The sequence below is a fragment of the Python bivittatus genome, unplaced genomic scaffold, assembly GCF_059951505.1.
Source record: "Python bivittatus isolate LINGU-HERP-01145 unplaced genomic scaffold, Pbiv_v1 ctg000020_np1212, whole genome shotgun sequence".
NCBI classification, from domain to species: domain Eukaryota; kingdom Metazoa; phylum Chordata; class Lepidosauria; order Squamata; family Pythonidae; genus Python; species Python bivittatus.
In genome coordinates, this window is record NW_028277030.1 from 61,601,574 (window position 1) to 61,611,446 (window position 9,873).

Consider the following 9,873-nt stretch of genomic DNA (forward strand, 5'->3'; position numbering starts at 1 on the left):
CATTAACACTGAATCAGTTCTTACACATCAGTTCTTAAAAAGAAATTTACTGATTACGTTAATAATGATAAACAGTAGGTACATGAGGTAACAGTAGGTACTTATGCAAAAATTAACAGAAAACACTTGACAAATTATGTTTTTTTTTAAATTCTAAAACTCTAGAATCTTTACTTTGATATCTAATGGTATTATTTGGTTTTCTTTCCTCCTAGATAGGAAGCATGAATTAAGACAATTGTTGACACATTCAACATAATTAGTGAAAGATATGAATGAATACCCCTTCCCTACAACATATCCCAATATTTGGAGGAAAAATGCATTAATTTTATTTCATTCTTTGAAACCTATATATATATTGTGCACTGGATATTGTAGTTTCAACCCCTTTTGCACTGAAACATGGCTATAATATCCAAATCAACCCTGCAGTTTTGTTATAAAGAACACGGAAATCTAATATGTAAAGATTGTTTAGCACAACTATTTTCAGCAGCATTGAAAATTGGGTGATTGCTCCTCCAAGGGTTAACCAAATTTGCCTGTTGAGGAAGTTGCATCAGTGACATCAGCATGAAGCCAAATTGCATCAGCATGTATTATCATGCCATCCTTTCCTAAAGGATTCTCTATTTCATTAGAATCTCCCATGTGCCTTATCCAAAAGTTTTTTAAACTGCATGTTACATTCATGATGTTCTTGAGTGGCTAGGATGCTCATGTAAGTAATCAAAGAAGCAAAAGTAAAAATGCATTGAAATAACAATAGCTTAATTTTTCAGGAAATAATCTCATCTCTCAAATGATGTTTATTATCCAGTGCAAAGGAAGAAAATACTTAACATAGTCTTGCACTAATATTGAAGTTCTACATACATTTGTTTGAAAATAAACTCCATTGAATGCAGAGTGAGGCAATCTTTTATATTAATAAACAAATGTAAAAAGTGATAACTGTATCCCAAATGCTATCTATAATGCATGCATGATGCTTAGGAGATCATCATCCAAGAATCTTGTTTTCACCAATAGAAGAGAATATGTGTAGCTGAACTGTGAAGTCCTTGGTGCTCTCTGAGCTTGGTTGTTTGATTGCAGACGTTTCATTACCTGACTAGGTACAGTAACATCATCAGTGCTAGTGAGTGTGGGGTTGAATAAATTCTTAAGATATCTAAGTTCCACCAGAAATGCCTTCTTCTGTGTACTTAACATCTGAAACTTCTCTCCAGGTTCTGTAAATCATTACATACACTAAAAGCAACATGCACAAACATATACACTGTACGGTGGCTAAAGTGCTAGATGAGAATCTAGGAGATTGAGTCTACTCCTCCCTTAAGCATGGAAAGCCAACTGGGTGACTTTGGGCCAATCAGTCTGTGTCGGCCCAACCCCCTCACAAGGGGGTTGTTATGGGGAAAATAGGAGGAGGGGGTATATGTACACCATCTTGAATTGTACAGAATAAAGACAAGTTATAAATCTAATACATTCATTAATACAATACTGTAAAATAAACAGAATTAACAGAGAAGTATCAGAAAAATAACCTGTCTCACAAAACGCCGTCTCCCTGGGCCAGATGGAACAACCAGGTCTTAATTCCTCTCCTGAATCACTCGAGATCTCTGTGGGGAGGGAGTTCAAAGCATGGGGTCAGGGACTGAAAATGCCTACTTCTGGGTCCCAGTAGGTAGCATAGAATAGTAAATTTTTTAAACATACAGTTTCTTTACTAAAAACGTACATGCTTTTTTATACCCATTTCTCAAAGGAATATTATTTTAGTACAATTCGTTATGTATTTTTTAAAAATACCACTAATATTTGATTTTTAAAAAGCAGAATGACCATTTTTTTTAAAAAAAATATCCATGTTGTATGCAATTTCCCAAAATATGTGCTGTTTCCCAGGTGCGTTTTCACAAATAAATGTCTGTATATTTTTGTCCAGATAATGACAGGCACTAGCAGAGTCTATTCACTACTGCTATCCCTGGCACAGCAAAGTCTATTTTGGCAGATGGTGTAATTTGCTCCTATAGTGGCTTTTTTTTTTTTTTTTACGTTCTTATGTGATGTCATCTTATATTTCTTTTCCATAGAAGCACCTTTTTCCATGCATCTGGATGACTATAGTTAGGCTTGGGAGGGAGGGAGACAAGAGAGCTGCCATTGACAATTTGCAATTTAGAAAGGAAAACATGTTTCCCAATATAATTACTTTTTGCATAAGTTTATTGTATCCATTTTTACAACTATATTTTTGTGCTATAATGCATTTGGGACATGGTTTTTAACTGGTCTACTAAACATTTATACACACTATAAAACATGCACTTTTGTACAAACTTTCCACTGACATATTCATTTTGTACATTTTTATGTGCAGAGAATTGCACTGCAAAACTTGGAGAAAACTGAATATAGAAAGTTAACTACATTGCAATTTGTTATTTGTGAATATAAACATTTCTTACAGAAATGTGAGCTGAATGCTTTGGCACTATTATTTCACATATCTTAACCTTTCTCTCTCTGGTGTATGTTGTATGTGTTGGGATTAAATTCTAAAGCGTGTTCATTGGAAGCCACCAAGTTGGAGAAAGCTGTCCTAAATCCATTGTGAATTGGGGTGCCAATAGTTTTAGGAGATTGGTAGACCATGAAAAACAGCAGCAACAACAACAGATTTTCTAGGCACAACCAGCAAAGAAGAGGCAGAAAAGAAGGCAGGAGTTGGAAGGAGCTGAATATTTAAATTGGAGAGATATATGAGTGGCCACTAATTAATAATGGTAGTATATGAGAATGAAGTATTCATATACAGTACTAGAAAAATAATTCTGATATAATAGTGTAGAGGGAAAAGAGGGAAAAGCCTATGGATGCCAAATGTAATGCAAGAAAATTTGGGATGAAATTGTTTCACATGATGAAAAAAAAATAGCATCAAAAAAAGTAATCAGGCATGGTTATGATTCATCATTTAGATCTCATAATGCATGGGCAAACTATTTTTGAATGCAGGAAGAAATACTTAAAATTATTGTTATGGTACCAAGGAGGGGAAAATATATATATAAAGACTACTTCCGGGGCTCTGTTCTAAGTTGGAGAATTGATTTTGAGATTATCTGGATGTATAATGCATTGCTGCATAAGATCTTTGAAAGGGAATAAATTGGGGACAATCTTGATGCACCATGAATTAGAGAGAAATAATGGAAAGTTAATTGATTTGCAGAAATTTAATTAGGGGTTAGATTAACTGAAGAATAATTAATTAATTTGTGTTGATCTGCTGGAAAACCAACTTTTGCTTTCTGAAATGGGAATGTTGTATTGCAGTGGTAAATGTGAGTCAGCTTAGAGTATGGTGTTTTATATGCAAACATCCCCAATTCTCTTGAATAGTACACCGTTTGCAAAGATAGTCAGATATCCCTAATAAGTATAAGAATCACAACAATGTTCTCCTGCTATTTATTTCCAGCCTCAGATTTTTTTAAAAATAGGGACATGTATCTGCATTTGTTATTTGTGATTGTATGAACTTTTGGGGGTTTTCCACCTCCAAAATTATTATGTATGGGTTTATTTTATATGCTGATTAATCCCTTGATACATATCTCATTGGACTTAGCTTGTAGTACAGCTCCTTTTCGAAAGATATTCTTTACCCACACTATTTTCTGTTATTTTACTGTACTACAGTTGTATTCTGGCTAGTCATAGCTTGGTTGGGGTGATCTTGTGTCACGTAGATAGTATCAGGTACATTTAGGAATATGTAGCAGCTGTGCAGCTTAGAACAAGAGTGGACTATCTTTTAAACCCCAAGAACCATAGAGCAGTTCTGGTTGTCAGTTGGACATATGCAGAAAACCACACAGAGATTCACTACAGGATTAGTAGTAAAGAAGAGGGTTTATGGTTCCAACTGTCTTGTTGCAGATAGGTAATCTCTGGCTCCTAAAGTCATTAGGAAAGCAAAGATCTTGAGGAGGGTCGGTGGGAGAGGACTTTGATCTTCTCATTCCCAGTGCCCCCCCCCATATTGCTGCTTCTGTGCTGCCACGATCAATGGGGAAGTAGTGACCTATCCCCTTCTGCTCAGTTGCAAGCTAAGACAATGGGCTAGAGATGGGTCTCAAAGAGTGGCCAATGACCCATGGAGTATAAGTTGCCCATCTGACTCTCATGGAATGGAGTGCATTCTGAGATTCTGTGTTGTGACCCACTAAAGCTTTCAGATACTCCCAGGCTTTACCTTTTGACCTCTGATTCATCAGTTTTCTACACTCCTCACCTCTATCAGCCTTTGCTAGGTAAAAGATTCTGGAGGCAGGGTGTATAGATTTGCAGTGTTCTTACTTATTAGAGAAATAAGTCCATCGCACAGAGTATGATATTACTGAAAAACACATGAGAATATTTTACAGCCACTTTGCACAAGTGCAAGACCGTTGTAAGAGGCAAAGGAAATGAGATTCAAGACCCCATTATCCATTCCTTATTCATCATTGTCACGCAAAATTCATGCTGGATGACACAAGAGAGCTGAGTGGTTTCTTTTAAAGTGTTATGTAAAATATTACAACTTGTATTTACTAACAAGCAAGCAAGCATAAAATCACCCCAAATGCTATTGAATGAGAGGAAGCATGGTATTTGCTGGATCTGTGATCCATTAACCTCTTTAGTTCATTGCTGGCAAGCAACAATAGCAGACAATCAAATTGCTATATTTTAAAGACAAGGCATTTTCTTTTCATACTTGTATCCACTCTCCCATATTATGGTTTAACAATGAAAGCATTGCTGATGGAATACATTGTATCAATAAAAAAAATTAAAAGAGCAGGGTAGATAAAATATGCTTGGAGCAGACAATTCCATTCTACATTGAGAGATTCAGGGGAGGGCGAAAGAAGGCACATAAATAATTCTATGGTGTATGTATATTTAGAATGTCTGTAAAGGTATCCCATATGGTTACCGTCACTTTAACCATATCATCAGGAGCACTATTTAGGTAAAGGTTGCAACTGTATGGTTAACAAGATTGCAGAACCTTCATACAAAGAATATGCCACAAGTCACTTCCTTATTATTGCCTTTTCAAGGTAATAGGCCACACAGTTTATGCATGATCTGACTTTACAGTAATTAAGACTTCTGTTTACACATTTTAAATTTAAGAAAAATACACCTTAACCAACTGACAAATGGAGAATATTTGTTATAGAGCATATATCTTATCTGGCTTTCAGAACTTCAGATGGCCACCAGATAGCAACAAAGAGTCAGTGTTTTCTAGTTCTTTGTGGCCCTCTAGTACTTGCTCATACTCTTGCAACCTGCATATAATGTTCTGATTCAAGGCTCTGCTGCTTTAAAGAAGAGATTCTAAAAATTCTAATGTTCTAAGAAATGTTTTCTTTCCTCTCCAATAGAGGCTACATTTGCACAACACACTGAAACACAAACTTATTTTAGCCTAGTAGGTTGTGCAAACCCCACCTATGTAGTTATTTTACCTTTCAATATGTTGTGCTAATCCCAAAAATTGGGTGAACCATGAGTAAGTGTGTCATATAACAACTAGAATGTCTGTATCAGCTTAGCCTAAAGGGTAAACCTTGGGAGTTTCTCAAGCCAAGGTGAGTATATCCTCCAATACTCTAGAAGTTGGATTAGATCTATCATCTATTTCAAAGTGTCAAAATGGTGGCATGCCTGAACAATCAAAGCCCCACCCCTTTTTTATAACGTGAATCACATGCATTATATGCATTGCAAGCATGTAAAAAGGCTACAGTTTTATCCAGTTGCAGTTGAGTTGTTAACCTTCCTGTGGACACCCCTGTGTTACCATCTTATTAAAATGCTGGATTAGAAAAAGTAGAAATTGGAATTAAAATTGCTGGGAATAACATCACTAACCTTAGATATGCTGAAGAGAGGTATACTTAAGGAATCTCAAGTTCATGATGAAAGAAGATAGTCTAGAAGTTTCAATGTTGATCCAATGGAATTAGGTGGAGTAGAAGTTGATGTGGTAATAAACTTTCTCTTCCCAGCATCAAAGATTCATAGGGATGGTGCCTATAGCCATAAAATCAAGAGACATCCGCTACTTGGAGAAAGACTATGTTCTGTATAAAATATTATAGTGAAGAGACATCCTACTGACAACAAAGGTACGCATAGTCAAGGTCATGGTTTTCCCAGTTGTAACTTATGGCCATGAAACTGGACCATTGGAAAGGATGAACAAAGAAGAATAGATGCCTTGGAATTGTGCTAGATAAAATAATTGAGAATATTTTGGATTGCAAGAAGAACAAATAATTCAATATTATATGAAGTAATACTAGTCTGCTCACTGAAAACATTAGTAATGAAGCTAGAGCATAAATATTTTGGAAGCATAATACAAAGGCAAGAGTAATGGGGAAGACCCTGATGCTTGGCAAAATTAAAGGCAATCAAAGATTGACAGAAAATAAAGTGGCTAGATATTTTCACTGATGACATAAACATAAGCTTACAAGAACCCAAAGAAGCTGTTACTGACAGACAATCCTGGCAAACTGATGTCCATTGAGTCATGAAGAGCCAGAAGTGATTCAGTGATGAAAACCACAAAATGTATGATTAAAATTCCCCCTTCCTAAAGAGTGAGTTATTTTTATTGGCTTGGCTGGGTTTGGCTTACAAGGACCATTCACTCCTACACTGAGCTTATAATGGCCTCTAGGGTCTCTACCCTGCCAACGATCACTCCAATCAGAAATATTTCCTTCTTGCAGAGAGTATCATGTGATCTTAAAGGATGCAGTAATAAGTCCCTTGCTTAAGAAGAAAGGCATCTTTGGATCCAAGAAAATTTTAAGAATTGTCAACCAATATCTATTACTCCATATTTAGCTATGGAGGAAAAGAAAGTGCCACTAGGAACTCATAGGTGAAAAGGATTATCTTGATCCTCTCCAGTCTTGCCAGAATCTGTCTTACCTTCCTTGTTTTTAACATCTATATGAAGCCACTTCTAATTTTCAAGTTTGGAAGTATGTCATCCTGAGCTGCACTGGTTGCCTTCCAGGTATGATTCAAGGTGTGGTCATTACCTATTAAGCCCTACATTGCATAAGGCCAGGTTATTTGCAGGACTTCCTATCTCCCATTGCTTCTGCCCAGCTGGTATGTGCACTGGGTTCCTTTGATTAAAAAATGCCATCTGCCAGAATGGAACCCGGGAATATGCCTGCCTTCTGGAATGAGATTCCCCCCTGAAATCCATGAAGCTCCCACCCTATTGGTGGTTTCATAAGACCTTGAAGACTTGGTTGTTCTCCCTGGCCCTGAGTTAAGATGGATATGTTTTACTGTTTATTATATTGTGAGCCACCCAGTGTCTGTTTGGAGTCAGGCAGCATATAAATTGAATTCAATACATTAAATAAAATATTATGATGATGATCTGTTGTAAATCTCTTTTTCTGAGAGTTGTGGGTTGGCTGTCTCCAGAGCCTCTGTGTGCATCCAGGCTGTAAAGGTTTAAATGTAGAAGAATAAACTGTAGCTAACCTCAAACAAGGTAGAGTTGCTACTGATTCCAGTATAGTGGAAATATACCAATTCTGGTCAGGGAACAGATTTGCAGTTTTGGAGGTCCTCCTGAATTCAGCACTGATATTTCATAACCATATAATCTCTGTGACATGAAGGCCATTAACTTTGGCTGATAAATCAGTATAGCCTTATGTGACTCGGTTTCAGTGACTCATGTAGCAAACCTGGATTGCTGCAGAGTCATTTTCCTGGAGTGGTTCTTGAAGAGTGTTTGAAACCTGCAGCTGGATAAAATGTAGCATCAGGAAAATGCAGAGATTTTTCATTATCCTCCCTATTGAAGGATAATGAAACTGATTGCAGGTTGGTTCCAAATCTAATTAAAAGTAGTCTGTGTGTGTGTGAGAGAGAGAGAGAGAGAATGAGAGAGAGAGAGATTAGGCCTAAGCTCTCTAAACTACTTGCGGGACCATCTACTCCCTAGTCTGCCGCACACTCTTAGGTCCTCAGTACCCTTTGAGTGTCCCATCATGGATACATTTGATATTAACAGTCCATTCAGCCTTCTCTGTGGTAGGATATGTATTATGGAACAAATTGCTACTGGAATAAAAGCAAACCTCTCCCCTCTTTATTACAGTTTAGGAGGAGGTTAAAAATATACAGCCCTTTTCATGCTACTATTTGAGTTACATAATACATGTCATGCTTTTAATGTTGCTTTTATGGATGTTTTCACTGAATCTTCATAAGGCAGCCAGAGTTGTTAAGGGAATGGGTGATATATAAATATTCCAAATAAATAAAAATATATAAATCACCTTATGAACCTAAGAAAAGCCATAATTTATACAATAAATAAAAAACTACTTAGCCAGTATTTTTTTTCTGTAGCTGCTAACCAGATGGCTGAGATATGTTTACAGGTGGAATATGAATGCAATATTGACCCCTACTCAAGTTACCTAGCAATTTAGTATTTAGAGCACACTGCCCTTGAGGGCCCTGAATTACTCAATCACCTTTTAAGAGTTAATAAATGTTGCCCATATGTTTCATACAAATTAAGCCATACTCCTTCATATTGCTAGGTTTTCAGGTTCAGTAACCCAACATTACTATTATTATATATCATACATAGCCTTGGGAAGAAGGATATTAGTCAAATGTAAGGTTATAATATACAGTTCAATCAGATCTCATATATAAATGATGTCACAAGTGTGATTCAATCATTTTGAATCCTTGATTTATAATTGTTTGATTATATGTAAACTTTACTAGTTTCAATAATAATAGGCAGAGATTATAATTATTTTGATATTTTTTGTAAATTACCCAGTTTCATATACACATGTTCTAATGACCTGCTAGTGGAACTTACATATTTTATCTTCTGAACTTTCTATTATTGACTTTTAGAGCTTCTCTGAAGCATAGCATCAAAAAAAGTTTTGACTCCTTTTTTATATGGGCAAAAATCAATTCAAATCCTAGGCATTCAATAAAAAGCAAAATGGGTAGCCTTCTTTTTTTTTTTAAACAGCCTTTTAATCTTATGTCTCCCTACTCTTCTTTAAAAATATCCAATGCTTTACAAGCTATAGTATCCAAAAGTTCTGAAAGTGTTGTATGAGAATAAAAGGGAAACAAAGTTTCTTCAATAAATGATGCAGTTCTGTACTAGTTAATTTATTGATCACAAACCTGAAATCAACTAGTATTTTTCAAGTATGGTTGTATGAAAACATTTCATCTGAACCTCAGTGGCATTTGAACTTTTCTTCAGGAAAAGTCACTTTGGGAGCAGGTGATTCTGAGGATAAGGCCAGTTCTACCCGATAACTTAGAACATCTTCTCATCCAACCATCATTGTACTGGTGTAACAGTAATGAGGCAGGCTTTATAATACCTCAACAAGGCTAGGTGATGCTAGAAGATGCTGTAAGTGACTGACTGAGAAATAATCTTGAACTCATCAGTCTATATGTCCTTACTGACAAATATGTATGAATGTGTATGTTCATAACTAATGGCAGGTGCAGAAACGATTTTTTTCAGAGCATAGCACACGATAGGTTTATGTAAGATGCCTTAGCCAAACTTACAATAGCTCAGTTAGAGGTAGGAAAATAATTCAAACCAACATTAACATTGAAATGCATAGGATTTTATTTTAACATAAGTGCATATATTACAAAAAAGGGATGTAGTTTGCTTAGTATACTTGGACCAGTATATTACTTTAAAAAACTTTACCTTAAAGACAAAGAAAGGCAAAGACA